We start from the raw sequence: 15,647 nt of genomic DNA, 5'->3' as shown, positions 1-15,647 counted from the left end.
GTGTCTTATAGGCTACCTTGAAAAACGTTTTTAGTTTGAAGGAAACTTGACACAGTAAACGAAGAAACAGTGCTCAGTTTCAGAATCTCTGTAAGCGGCGTATCGATATGAACTTTGTGTTGATACGTAATTCGTGGAATGAGTGCAGTTAAGCACTTTCTTCAGGGAAGAAGAGGATTTTTTTTTAAGCTGAAGTATGATGAAAAATGGATGAAGCTTTCCTCGGTCATGCAAATAGTGAGAACATATTTAAAGTTTTTCTGTCCTTCATTCTGATGTTGCTCTGGAAAGAATGTTTAGCCCCATGACGAACTCGGTGCGAGGTAAGGGAAACCGTTACTCAATGGCCGCATCAGAAGCTGAATAATTATTATTAGTGGGGAAGATTAACTATTCATTTAGGTTCCTACAGTTTTCTCGACTGAGTAGAACCTTTCTTTCTTCCAAGGAAGTTGAAAATCGAGCAGAAGGATCTGTAAGGTTAAATGCAGTACTTTGCTACATTTCAGACTTGTATATATTGCGTTACCCATGTCGTCGTAACAATTTAAGGTTGTCAATAATACGGAAACAGTTGGTTTTTGAAGTAGACATTCCTCATGCAGAGATGCTTCAAGGTTTCTTACAAGCCAGCGACACCATTCACCGTACAGGTGCTACAGTCCTTGATTCGACGAATGTGTTGTTCTGTAGAATACGTATGTAGCTGTAGGTGTAGAAGCACATTCAGGACATTCGAACATTCGTTAAATGTTTTAAAGTTGAGAGCTATATAAAGCAGTCTGTCATTAATGATTTGAAAACGAAGGCTTTTGGCCATATGATTCTACAAACTTGTATCTTCTCTTTATGTGAGAAATTCGCTCCCCAGAGTTTGAGGAAGTATTTCTGATACATGCTGCATTGCTTTTCATATGAGTAATGAGTACGATCCACCACATATCTCTAATAGAAATCTATGAATTTGCACAAAACTACTCGTTTCATGGACTTTAAATTACTTGAAAGTAGTGACAGCATTACTGCGATAATTACATGTACGCTGGTAATGTCGCTGCCGAAGAAAACTGTTAAGCTTAGTATTCGCTGCAATAACATTGTGGCGCAACAGTATCATTTAATGATAATCTGTCTTTCATCAGTCACTTTGTGTAGCTTAAGGCCGAGTGAGAAAGCTTTAGTTTCGCCAATAGACTATATCGTTTAAAGTTGAACTTACTTAAAAACTCATTGCAGTTAGTTTTGATTATGAAATCTGAACCATCACAAGATAAGAAAGTTAATGTGTGTATATGTGTAGTTACCTGTGAATACTTCTGCCACACAGAACGAGGCAGTGAGATATTAAAAGCGCTTACCAGTGCGGTTGTGCGGCCAATGAAAGCGCTACAGTATTATCAACAGCTTTAACGTCTGTTTACGGTTTCACAATTGTTCGAATGGCACGTTCTGATCATTTTACAGCAATATGTGTCGAAATACAGGAAATCGTTTCAGAAATACGATTAAAGTCGTTAATAGTGAAACTGAAAGAGTTATCACAATGACCTAGCACTGTGCGCAACTTTATGCGCCGAGCCCCTGTGGCCTAATGGATAAGGCATCGGTCTCCTAAACCGGGGATTGTGGGTTCGAGTCCCACCAGGGGTACAAAATTTTTATTTCGTGAAAAGATATTAAAAGAAAAGTCTCTTAAAATAGTCCACAAAAAGAGGATATAAAGACGCAAATTGTAAAAACGGAATGTTGCAGCAAGAGCGTAGTAACTTGCGATGGTATCCTCATAGCAGTCTCAACTAAGATTAATTCATAGCTCAAAGCTCATTAAATACTTCCAACGACTGAACCTGCTTAGCTCATTGACATTAATGAATGATAAATGGTCGCCAGAATAATGCCACACGACAGTTCCTGAACAACTGCTCATATTAATCAAAATGTTACCTACAGTCATGTTCTGGATCGTGGGAATTAGTTCGATTGTACTTGCAGGTTTCAACAGCAACATTTTCACCCTCGAGTGGTTCCAGTGCTGCAAGATAAGTAAAAAGATAGCAACAAAAATCTATTCTTCGAGTTGGCCAAGGAAAATAATTTGGATACACAGAAAGTCTGGTAAAAACTGCGTATATTCTTAAAGGATTTCATATGAACGAGATGAGAAAAACGAATGTATTTCAGACGAGCGTGGGAGAAGTCACAATTGGCCAACTGTTCTGTCATACGCGGATGCCTTATCTTCATACTGCATGTACTCCATTGCGCCGGGCGCCGAGCGGATATTGTGGGAATGCCATCAAGTGCGTATGGCATTTTCACAAATCGTAGTAGAAACACTGTTACCTGGTTATCATTTCTCGTCTGTGTATCTCTTAACTAGAATAACCCTTTAAATAGAGCCTCATTTTTCATGGAGACGGTGATACGACTTCTCGGCTCTATACTGCCGGTATAAAAGTGATATCCACCCCTCCTTAAGGCCCTCCCCCAACCTGCAATCTCCCATCTCACTGCCATCCTAAATAATTGTCTTACAGCACAGTATTTCCCTTCAACCTGGAAGGTTGCTAAAGTAATTTCAATCCCGAAACCAAATAAAGATCACCTATTCCCTCAAAACTATCGACCAATCTCCCTGCTCAACCACCTGTATAAGTTACTTGAAATCCTCATCCAAAACTCCCTGCTACAATTCCTATCTGCCAACAACATCCTTATCCCCGAACAATTTGGATTTCGTGCTGGGCATAGCACAACACAACAAGCCATTCGTCTGGTGGAGCACGTCTGCACAGAGAAGAGCCAGGGCAATAGCACAGCTGCCATTTTCCTAAACATTGAAAAAGCGTTCGACCGGGTTTGGCATGGCGGTCTGCTATACAAACTGTCGAAGATGAACTGCCCACTTCATCTGCTTAAAATAGTCCACTCGTTCCTGGTGGAAAGAAAATTCTACTCTACAGTAGATCGAGCAAACAGCGAGCTAAAACAAATAGAAGCGGGTGTCCCACAGGGATCTGTGCTTGGCCCCCTCCTGTATCTACTATACACAAACGATCTGCCGAAGGAGCCGGGCGGCAACATTGCCCTATATGCAGATGAGACTGTATTATACCACAGTGGCAGAAACATCAACTATCTAGCTTACCGCCTACAACGACACCTAGACAAAGTGACAAAGTGGTGCAATCTGTGGAAAATAAAGATCAACGCAGACAAATGCCAGACTATCTTATTCAGCCACAAAATCGAGCGCCCCATAGTGAACATCACGCACAACGACCAGGTACTACCCTGGAAAGAAGTAGTTACCTACCTAGGGCTAAAACTGGATAAGAATCTGACGTTTACCCATCACATCAAAGAGGCCAGAAACAAGGGCTCCGCCTGGCTCTTTCAGTTATATCCACTCCTTAAAGGCAGGGGACTCACAGTACCTGCCAAACTCAAAATTTGGAAAACGATCATCCTGCCAGCCATGCTCTACGGTTCAGAAGCGCGGAGTATGGCAGCAGACACCACCCTCAAACAGTTGGAAATCATCCAAAACAAAGCCTTCCGTATAGTTGCAGACGCTCCGTCGTTCTCGAGCAATGAGGAGATCAGAGCAATGTTAGGACAGCCCTCGCTCTATCATCTCATAAAATAAAAATCATTAAAATTCTACGAATCATCCAACGCATCGCCACACCAACTCATCAACTTTCTGGGAAGGGATGAAAACCCTGGCCAGAGAGCACCAATCACTACCATCCATCGCCAATTCAGGCGTTAGTCATATAAATTCATGCGCAAACATACACTTACATCATCATCGCCGCCGCTTCCACTAACATCATCTACCCAGGGGAAAACCGACCCCTAGGCAATACCATATATAACCCTGAATCCGCACCATCAAGGAACACCTCATAAGACAGAGCGTTTTCAAGGACGCTGGTTCTTCAAATACACCATGGGTATAGACCCAGCCATTTCATTTCACGAAAACCGTTGGCGATTATACGGCGGTTGGCTTCACAGTGTCTCCCTTCCCCATAACGACAAAACTAATTGATTTCTTCAGTCACGCTTCTTCCGCATTCCTAATACAAGGTCGACAGAATAACTCTTTTCTGTTCGGTTTTCTGCTAAGGTCGATTCTTCTAGCATCCACGAGGCCTGTGACATCTTTTTATCTTCTTGGGTGAGGTTGAACTTAACAACTGTGAACAAAAATGAAATAGGACGTAAGTGCCACAAACTAAAATTTTCAATATTCAAATAAATGTGTCATAAATATTGGATGATTACATTAATTTTATGAAAAAAATATGTGTATATCAAAATTGTTGTGGCGTAACAAGTTTGCTACGCCACACTGGGAAGGGAGCCGAAAGAAAGGCACGCGTACACACACGCCGACTAGCGTCAAGTCTGGAACAGGATAACTATTGAATGGTAGCAAGAAAAGTACGTAGCTGCTTTATACTTAACTTTTATTCTTTGATGAATACAGCGTTCTTCTTGAGACATTTATACTATAACTCTCAAAGTAGGTAAGGCTAATGGCGCCTTGCTAGGTCGTGGCCATGGACTTAGCAGAAGGCTATTCTAACTGTCTCTCGACAAAGAGAGGAAGGCTTCGTCCGTATGGTCGCTAGCAATGTCGTCGTACAACTGGGTCGAGTGCTCTATCGTATATCGAGACCTGCCTTGTGGTGGCGCTAGGTCTGCGATCACACAGTGGCGACAAGCGGGTCCGACATGTACTAAATGGACCGCGGCCGATTTAAGCTACCACCTAGCAAGTGTGGTGTCTGGCGGTGACACCACAAAAATACCTCTACAAAACATGAAAACAGTTTTTTTATGAATATGTATAAAGGGAACAAAACTTATACGGAATACGAAGTAAGTGCCATCCTTTCGTTTTCTGGAAAACGCTGTAAGTGTCTTACTACGTTTGTGAAAAGCGTGTAAGTCAAGGGTTTATGTTAAAAAAAGATGGTAAGTCAATTGTAGTTTTGAGAACATTTAATAACTTTACATATAATTTTACTCTTTCAATGCTAGGCTAATATAAAAAGGTACAAAATAAAAGTTTGTATTTTTTTTTCAGCAAAGTTTGTCTTCAGTATAAGCCACCTAAAAACCAAAAACTGAATCAGATGTCTAAATTTATTTTCGGTGTCTCAGCTATATTCATAATATTTTGACTTTTTATTCACTTTCGAAATTCGTTCTGATACAGTTGATCGTTTTTGACTAAATCAATTTTATTTTAAAATCACGTATATATACGAGAAATCAAATGCAAAGTTATCTGCATTTACTAATCGAAATAAACTTACAGTACAGTACTGTACTTCTTTCCTCCAAGCAGTCCCATTCCTCATCTTGTTCCTACACCTCCATGATGCACGCCTCTTCATCTTCGTTCTCCAACAGGGCTCTGTAGAAGTCCTTGTCTTCTTCTTTCTCTATATAATCTATCATTCGCAAAGGATCATTCTTCTTTTCTTGTGAGATTTTGGATTTAAAGTGTATTTTTGGCAAGTCATGAATATCCGGTAGGTTGTCAAGAGTAGCACCGTTCTTTAAAACATTAATTTTTTTCCAAGTTACCATAACATCACCTTCAAGACCCAAAACTGATGCCACTTTCAATGTGCTAGGATTCTTGTGGGAAATGCGGAAGTGGGAAATTTTGCTTATAGCCAGATCTTTTGTATTTATGTAGTCTTTAGCAAGGCCTTTAAAATCTATGAAGTCATCAGTATTCATAGATATTACACTAAAAGCTGTTGTCAATTTTGCACTTGCAACTGATGCTTCAAGATCTTCAGGTGTTATCCCTTTCGCAGTTTTGCGTTTTTTCTCAGTGACTGCCATGTCAACGTACTGTCACCATAATATTATAGCATTTTTGCGGTACTTCTCGATATCAAGCACTAGACAGCACCATACCGATCGCTAGAGCAATATAATTCCCAAGATAAAGACTGGAAATTATTTCTCTACAAACCCCAAACTTTAGCGAGGTGCAGCATGCTGTAAACCAAATCACCCAAATAATTTACAAGCCAACTACGATCTTTCCCATGTCTAGAGAACAGACAAACGTGTATTCCACACACAGCAATCGATCTCTCCTCAACTAAATAAAGGCGTCAAATGTGCAGAAGCAGTCAACCGAACAATTTACACGGGAGGGGATGACGTTCCACTGCAAACACCTCCATACATAATCGTGTCAAATTTCCACTTTATCACAAAAACCGCCCAACACATACTAAGTTTTAGTTCACTATTCGATCGTCTAGAGGACTGCAAAGTTAACTCTGATACATTCCTACACTCCAACAGGCCTCTGCATTCGGAAGGCTGCAGCAGTTAACGGGGAACGTGAATCAATACCACCACAGACTTAGCATACACAGATACATTCTAGAAAACCGGCCACATATATCTTTTATCATTATACTTACAATTAAATGTTATGATCGTGGTCTTAATTGAACGGCATTCGGCGATGAGCGAAGTATCAACTGTGTAGCTGAGGCACAAACATCATGGCGGTGGCACTTACATCCCTTCCCATCTCAGCCCCGCTGCGCTTGCACAGTGCTGCTATCTTCGAACTGCTCTTGAAACTAGTGGGAATTTTTCTGGTACTTGCCACCTTCCTCGTTTCATTACGCTTGGCTTATACAACCCTTTTGACTATAAGTCATTTTTTAAATTTTTGGCACTTACATCCTTTTGCATTTTTTGTACTCAATTTCACTCACAGTCCCTGTCCAAAATGACGGTCATTGTACGAAATAATCTTAGCACGCAACAGGATAACAGTTCACAACACCTGAAGCGGAAGTGACGTCATTTTGACGTCTGCACTGTATAGAAGATGGCAAGAGCTATCTATCGACTTTGGTAATAACCTGGGACGCGCCATATTGCAGTTCTATTCCCGGGCTTTATTTTGTAATTTATGTCCTATTAATATATGCTGTTGAAAAACACTGGCACATTGAGGATCCCTTAATAGTGCTATGGTATTGGTACAATCTGTCACGACAGAATGACAAAAAAGTCATATTGCTGGTTAAAGAATTTTTTGAATTTGCTGATTTCGTATTATAACTTGTGTGTTATGAAAATACGCCATTTGAAGACAACGGGACATCGAAGATTAATTAAAAACACGTCACTCTTGATATAATTAACTGTCAGGTAATGTTATATTGACAGTTAAAGTAGGAGATATAACATAAAGGACATGTTTATATTTGATGATGAACTACAGTTTTATATATTGAAATTTATTTCTGAAATTCAGCTAACCCGTATTAAGTATAGAAGTACTACCAACTGCGAGGTATGAGAATTTGTGAGGACGAACTCGGACCCAGATTTCTATTGCAAGTGGCCACATTACCACTTAGGATATCTGAGCATGCTCCCTGGACCGACCCAGACTTCCATATGCCATACACCTGTCTATTTCTTCTCGTAGGTTATTAATTCATTTACCAATTCCAACACATCTCGTGATTCCCAATAAAGTTTTAGAATAAAAACAACAAGAATTCATCAACTGTTGTTCTCATTTTCTCGCAGGCTCTTCTTCAATTTACAAATATTTGATGTCAAACTACAGTTCAAAATATTGAAGTCTATGAGAGGAAATAGATAGGTGTATGGCATATTCAAGTTTGGGTCTGTCCAGGGAGGATGCTCAGATAGTGGTAAAGCAACCGCTCGCGATAATTAGGAAATCCAGGTTCCAGTCCGGTCCGGCATAAAAATTCCATTTCGATTTACGTAGCAAATTGTACCTATTACAGTTAAGCTGAATTTCAGGAATAAATTTCAATAAAGGACAAATTATATGTTTCAGAAGTTCACTGTGGTGAGGGTACAAGTGTGTAGTTACAACGTCTAAAGCAGCTGGTCTGAGTACCGCAATGTCAAAAAACTTAATGACGTCTGCTTTTCTAGAATGTTCTGTGACATTCTTATTAATGTAATAAAATTTAATGCAATGAAGATATTTTCTGTAGTATTTGATGTTCCAAACACATAACAGCTCTCTTAGACTTTAAAGTGGTCTCTGCAGTGCCTGTATATATTTAATAGGATCGTGGCCACATAGGCATCTGCAGTAGCAGTAGCAGTTTGATGTGAGGGATTGGGAACACCGTTAGGAATGCTTGGACGGCTGCACTCTGTGCTATTCTGGGGAAGTATTGTGAAATTTGTTTCTCTGCACTGGAATTCCGCTGCATCTATGCGTCATTGCGCCCATGTAGATGCCTAGGAGACTTGTAAATCGTATGAGCTTTTATAGTGGGTAAATTTTCTGTGTTGAGGGGTAGAGAATAACGATGATAGCATGTTGGGGTGATTGATTTGAATGGACACGGATCTGTAGTACTTGTATCTAGTTTGGGGCTGTACCACATGGCGTGCATTTCCACCGAATGCTCAAAACACGATCCTGTTGCAGTAACTCAGGTCGTTCTGTTTCTACACGGGTTACAGAAGGTTGGGGTTATGTCTTTCTCAGACTTCTGCTCAGTTCCGACTTAAATTGAAACGAACACTTGTGGAAATCTGTACAAATGGGTGCGACTGCAAGATGTGTAGGGTGTGACTAAAACCAGGTTGTAATTTTACTGTAGCAGACAGGTTCGCGGATGGTGACTCGTTTAGAGATATGAGAGTGCCTGCAATACGATTCACTATGCAAGTATGTGCTTGAATGGAAAGACCTGATTTCAATGATGGACATAATTTCTAACATATAGCTTAACACTAGAAATCTGAGAAGCTAGTGTACATTTTTCTCCTTAGGACCTCAATCGGCACATCATCTACTACTACTGCTTTTGCTCCCTCTCAATCAGTCATCGCCTGTAACTCAGCGGATATATCGTGGAACATCTGATATGGTCTTGAGACAGAATGCGATGCAAGTAGTACAGAATTATACGTTTGAGGGAGTCACAAATACCTCTTACATAACACGTTTCTTCGCTGGATTACTTTCAAAGTTCATTGATTTTATCACGAGGTTGCATTGTTAGCTGATAATACATACTTAATATTAGTACTGGGTGAGTGATATGTTTTTATTTAAGCATCAGGTTTATAAAGTATGTCCAATCGTAAGGTGGATATGGATTTGACTTACACTACTGTGATAGCAAAGGGAAGAGTACGTCCAGTAGTATGGAAGGTACAGATATTTCGATTTCCAGAGCCACAGCCTTCCGATACTTCACTCATTGCCGAATGCCGTTCAATTGAGACCACGATCATAACATTTAATTGTAAGTGTAATGATAAAAGATATATGTGGCCGGTTTTCTAGAATGTATCTGTGTATGCTAAGTCTGTGGTGGTATTGATTCACGTTCCCCGTTAACTGCTGCAGCCTTCCGAGTGCAGAGGCCTGTTGGAGTGTAGGAATGTATCAGGGTTAACTTTGCAGTCCTCTAATCTAGATGATCGAATAGTGAACTAAAACTTAGTATGTGTTGGGCGGTTTTTGTGATAAAGTGGAAATTTGACACGATTATGTATGGAGGTGTTTGCAGTGGAACGTCATCCCCTCCCGTGTAAATTGTTCGGTTGACTGCTTCTGCACATTTGACGCCTTTATTTAGTTGAGGAGAGATCGATTGCTGTGTGTGGAATACACGTTTGTCTGTTCTCTAGACATTGGAAAGATCTTAGTTGGCTTGTAAATTATTTGGGTGATTTGGTTTACAGCATGCTGCACCTCGCTAAAGTTTGGGGTTTGTAGAGAAATAATTTCCAATCTATATCTTGGGAATTATATTGCGCTAGCAACCGGTATGGTGCTGTCTAGTGCTTGATATCGAGAAGTACCGCAAAAATACTATAATATTATGGCGAATTGTCCGCAGCTCGTGGTCGTGCGATAGCGTTCTCGCTTCCCACGCCCGGGTTCCCGGGTTCGATTCCCGGCGGGGTCAGGGATTTTCTCTACCTCGTGATGACTGGGTGTTGTGTGATGTCCTTAGGTTAGTTAGGTTTAAGTAGTTCTAAGTTCTAGGGGACTGATGACCATAGATGTTAAGCCCCATAGTGCTCAGAGCCATTATGGCGAAAATATGGGTGTTCTTGTAATACCCGAATCTGGATATGTGTGTAGGAAAGTGAGCGAGCGAGGAAGCAGAGACAGTAACATGTTTGTGCCGAGGGGGAGACGATTTGTAGAAGCGTTCTGAGAGTGACTTCGGTTCGCTGATGTAGAGGGATGATTCTGTATGGCGGAGGGTATGAGTTGTATGTTTACTAGACCGATACGGTACACAGTGATATATTGTCGGGACTTTATTTGCGGACTAATTTCAAGCTCCTGTCCTGAGTGGGAGAGCAGTGTAAATAAGTAATAGTCTTTCCATGTTTGACGATATGTATGGTGCTTTACGAGGTTTAGTTGCGTACAGATATAAAACATACCTGCGGTGTTTGTGTAAACTGTATATATATTGCATTGTAAAGTTACTATGGTTTATCTTACGGCAAGACTAGAGAGGATGACTGTATGTCCTATCGTGAGACACGTATAGACTCAGCACATCGATAACTGCTAGAGATTTTTTACGTGGAAAATTATGTGCTCTATAGATACAGAAGTACAGTCGTCAAGAGGGGACAATACCTGTACATTGATTGGTGTCAGACTGTATCATCAATCATAATACTTAATTGTCGTTACACTGGTAATTATCTTCCTGGCTTCCAATAATCTTGTGAGTCTAGTATCTATTTTATAATCTGCAGACAATTTTGTGTGTTTAACTGTCAACGAAGTTTAGCGTTCTGTGCAAAATTACCGCATAAAGCCCCAGAAAGAAATGGTGGATGGAGCTTCGATACCTGCGGCATCAGTACTTCATTGGGTAAACTCTATAAGAACGAATGAGAATGCTCGATCGTTTGTACTGGGATATAGGAGCCTCTACATAATGGTGAAAACATTTGCATATGTTGAGAGCAAGAAGGTTATCACGTTAGGTCCGCGAGGAAGACTGCATTCGATGTTATTTTCGTAAACAGGTTCTGTTAGGGCATGAATTTCCCTATATACAAGCTGAGGCATCAAGAAAGCGAGTGTTAACTAATTCTGGAACAGTATACAATTCCCGAGAGGTTGACTTGGCTGTTATATTTTACAAAGCAATGTGATGTAAGAATAACATTGGGAATGCTGTTAGTCCGACTGTAACTATGTGCATGCACTTGGCGGTGTTGCGTCAGTCACGCTGATTAGTTAAGTATGGTTAAACAGGTGTGTAATGTCACGCTAGGAAAAATGCGCCCTGTGCTATCTGTCACCAGCCGTAAAGACACGTGCTGTCCAGAAACGCCTCGAGTATGGGGGCTGCGTGTTGGTGTCAGTATAAGAGCCAACTTCCACCTGCGTTCGGCAGCGGCGGCCAGGGGCTCTGACGGAGCGTGCGGTCTTGAACAGATGTCTGTGTGTGCTTTGACAGCTGACAGCCACATCGACTGTACACGCTCGCGGACCGGCTTCTAACGTTTGGGCTCTGTAAATACGCCTTCGCTCCCGTCCGATGGCGTTTCATCGGCGTCTAGGTGAACACGTATTTGGATAGGAATTTCTCAGGTGTGAAGTATGAATGGAATGTCGCCACCTCATGCTTGAGAGCAGCTGTGCGTGGTTTGACAGCTGACAGCTGCGTTACTTCGCGAGGGGACAGGGGGTGGCGGATGGTGCTTGCGTACGTTGATCGCATTATTTTGTGAGCAGGTCTGTAGGCTGTGCTATGCGTTATTTGGACGGTTTACGAGTACCGAGCGTGTCTGCACATCACTGGCAAGCATTATTTAGGAGCAGTTTGCAAGTGTGTACTGAAATTATTTCGAAAAATTAGGAGTTGTCTGCATATCTACAGTCTGTGTATTGTGACCCCAAGCACATCAGGGCGAGTGTTTTGTGTCAGTGTGATAAATATACTCCATCCCTAAATAATTTTTTTTTTCAAAATAAATAGAGTGTACTCCTTCCTTACTCAATAAAGCAGCCCTGAGCAGGCTGAGTCATTTTCGCGCCATTTTCCCCCTACAGACCACTATCTTGGATTATGTCACAGGAGGGAAGACAGTACCATCTGTTGGCAGTAGTGTGTACTAGGTCAGCTGGACACTAAGTCTCTTGGTGGAGAGATTGTCTGCAAAATAAGGACTTGCATCCAGAGTCCTTTTCCCGCCATTTTCCCCCACCATGTTGGGTTACGTCACAGGAGGGATGGCAGTGTCCTCTGCTAGTGGTACTGAGTACTAGCCCTCGTGGTGAACACACTGTTTGCAGCCATCATGGATAACTGTGCTTGCATCATCACCTGATGCCATGAGAGCACCCTCTGGTGGTGGCGATGTCTACTAAGGCAGTTAGGTTCTGGACCTCATGGTGAACACACTGGGTGGTGGTGCTGCCTCTAATTGTTTAAATAAATAGTGTTGTATGATTTCGAGAGCTGACAATTACCAAGCATGTTTGCAGAGTCTTTTAGATGGATTATTATTTTGAGAATTTATGAGCTGGACGTAAATGTATTGTATTATTTACGAGTGGTTTGCATGTCTGTAGGCTCTGCAATACATAATTTTTGACAGTTTACACTTAGCAGGCTTGTGTGTAGAGCCTTATAAATGAGTTATGTAGGAGTAGTTTGCAGGTCTGTATGCTGTGGGGCATGTCAGAGCGTGTGTTCTCTATCACTTTGATAAACATACTCCATCCCTACATAAGTTGCTCCAAAATAAATAAAATACACTCCTTCCTCTCTCCATGAGCCTAGTGCAGGCTGAGTCCTTTTACCACCAACCCCTAGGAAGAGGTGGCGGCTGGATAACTTAGGTTAGTGGGGGTGAGCTTTGCTTGCCACAATTTTCTTAGGTTGGTAGCAAAACCCCAAGTGACCTTTGCTTACTGCAAAAATTCAAACTTGGCACCAGTTTGTAGGAGGATGTGGCGGTCGGGTGACTTAGGTTGGTGGAGGTAGGGTGATTGAGCTAGCTTTCCGCGATTTTTATTGTTTAGTAGAGATAACAGGGGTGTGGTGCATTATCCTGTTGGAATTCAAACTTGGCGCCAGTCTGTAGGAGGAAGAGGCGGTCGGGTGACTTCGGTTAGTGGAGGTAGCCCAAGTGAGATATGTTCCCGCCATTTTCTTTTCTTAGTACAGATAATAGAGGTGTGGTGCATTATCCTGTTGGAATTTGAAATTCGTACCATTTTTCTGGGGGAGGGGGCCATGGCACTCTCCCGCCAAAATTCAAACTTCCCGCCATCTTGAATGATGTCATGGCCGCCATCTTGGATGATGTCATGTGATGTTGCCAAGTCTACACGACGCCATCTTTGATGACGTCATCGCCGCCATCTTGGATACATCTGACAATAATGCATAGTGACCTCGTACTCTGTTTGTCCCAATACTGTTATTTGGGGTGGAAAATTGGCAAAACTATTACATGATGAGTGATAATAAAAACTAAATAGCTTTAGTAAACCAAGAAAAGTGGTACAACTCGAAGCATTAATTAATAATTATCTGGTAACACCTCACATTCGACAGGTACAGAACACATGTCCATATTACTATTGGATAGACTATAACAGAATTTACAGCAAAAATTACGTACTTAAAGTATAAAGGATGCTTATATTATTTAGGTATACGTTTTATAGAATTTTTTGCATCCATTTCTCTGAAGTACTGCAGTATCGAGTTGTGTCACCGTTCTTACAGGGCTGCGATATATGATTGATACTACAAAAAAATATATTACTCCCCTCTTGGCCCTGTATAATTTACAATTATTAGGCCTCCTCCTCCTCAACCTACTACTACTACTAATTAAAATGTGGAAATAAACACTTGCAGTAACGCTATACTGGGATACGTAGGTTCCAACACTGCTGCCAGCAAAAACACAACCAGTTCATACACGTTCGCACCTGCTACCGGTTAAGTTTCTACCTGACCTAAGATTAGCTAGAATCCGAAAGTATTTGACAGAAATGAGTGTAAATACGGTGCCTCACCACAGCATCCCAGTGTCAGTGTTACACAACATATTGATTTCTTTAAGTTTTGGACCTTCGAGAACTGCAATCACAAGGCGATGCAACGATGCAAGTCTGCTGGGAAAAACGGAAGTGATGAAAACGCTTCGTCGACTAGAAAGGCGCCGCCAGAGTTTTTCTGGCCGTTCTCGTTATCTGAGACGGGTCACGGCCCCGGAAGGGTCGTCGTTAAGAACAGACCAGAGCGCGCCCTGAAAGTCATACAACAGCGTCTGCTGCTGATGGAACTGCTGAACAGATGGTGCGAGAACAAAGAACACTGGGGCCGCGAAATGTGAAGGAGCAGGGAACTGTGCCATCAAATGCCTCCGAGCATGGGCATACGCAGAAAGTTTCGCAAGAGGAGGCAAGATCGTAAGCCTGCCACTTCTGATATAACTGATTTAGTTAGTATGAAAACGTGTCGTCCCTCAAGAGCTAAATTTGAGAATTACATGAAACTTATCGTGTCTCAAACGATTGATAGTTATCCCCTTAGTATGTTGTGCTAGGAATCTTCGTGTCAGGGGCTGGACCAGTCCCTTTCTGTAACTCGCTTGGTGCTGTATGATAGGGGAGTCAGCGAAAAGGTTGAGGACACTATTTAAGACGGAGGGCACTATTTCGGCGAGGTTCTGCCGAGATTCGCAAGCATTTTGACTGCAGAAGCTTAAACCGCCGTCGTACCAGGGAATCAGTAAAATTTCCCACGGTGGATGTGACAACCGAAATGAAAAAAGATATACAAGGTGATTTAGCTGCTCCGGCCGATGTCGTTTTATGCACCCCGCAATGTTATAGCTGGCCTTCAAAAACCGCGCGCGAGACGTTCATATTCTATCGCCCGCTACGCGCAAGCTGTTAGCCGTACAGATAAAGTTCCCGAGGCTTTTTTGTAAGAAATTTAATGCAGTTAAATTTTGTACTGGGATGCGTTTTCGCTAGAGGCTGTAGTTTTTGAGTTATTCGAAAAAACGTACGAAAATGACCTTCAAACGAACCCCCACTCCCACGCTCAGCCCCCAACGGTCAGGATTACCAGTATGTTGTTCATGACACTCAAGCATTTCACCACACAAAAAACTGCGACTGCAGGAATTATTTACCACATTCGATCTCTCTTGGTCTTCATTGGCCTTATTACGACACAGGCTTAGTCTATCACTTACAAATTGTAAAACTGACTCTCGTGTAAGTTTTACTTAACAATTTTTTTAAATTTTGACAGCATAAAATAAACATTTACATCACTGTGTTCGTTTGGCCTTCTGAGTACGGAACTACTGTGCTTGTAAGGATTAAATCTGGACCGAGTTATCAACGTAATTAGTTCTAGCGTAATGTTTACAAAAATCGTTTTCTTTCACTATCAAATGGTTCAAATGGCTCTGAGCACTATGGGACTTAACAGCTGTGGTCATCAGTCCCCTAGAACTTAGAACTACTTAAAACTAACTAACCTAAGGACATCACACACAACCATGCCCGAGGCAGGATTCGAACCTGCGACCGTAGCAGTCGCGCGGTTCCGGAC

The 15,647-nt window shown here is 41.7% G+C and overlaps 1 non-coding gene across 1 annotated transcript; it reads left to right on the top strand.

The window, feature by feature from the left end:
• Window positions 1–1,577: 1,577 nt before the first annotated feature.
• On the top strand, window positions 1,578–1,650 carry Trnar-ccu. Its single transcript has one exon. It is a non-coding gene; the product is annotated as a tRNA-Arg (tRNA).
• The last annotated feature ends 13,997 nt before the right edge of the window (window positions 1,651–15,647 follow it).

The sequence above is a fragment of the Schistocerca piceifrons genome, chromosome 8 (genome assembly GCF_021461385.2).
Source record: "Schistocerca piceifrons isolate TAMUIC-IGC-003096 chromosome 8, iqSchPice1.1, whole genome shotgun sequence".
NCBI lineage: Eukaryota > Metazoa > Arthropoda > Insecta > Orthoptera > Acrididae > Schistocerca > Schistocerca piceifrons.
Note: the sequence above shows the minus strand (reverse complement) of the source record. Positions and strands in the feature narration are given on the sequence as shown.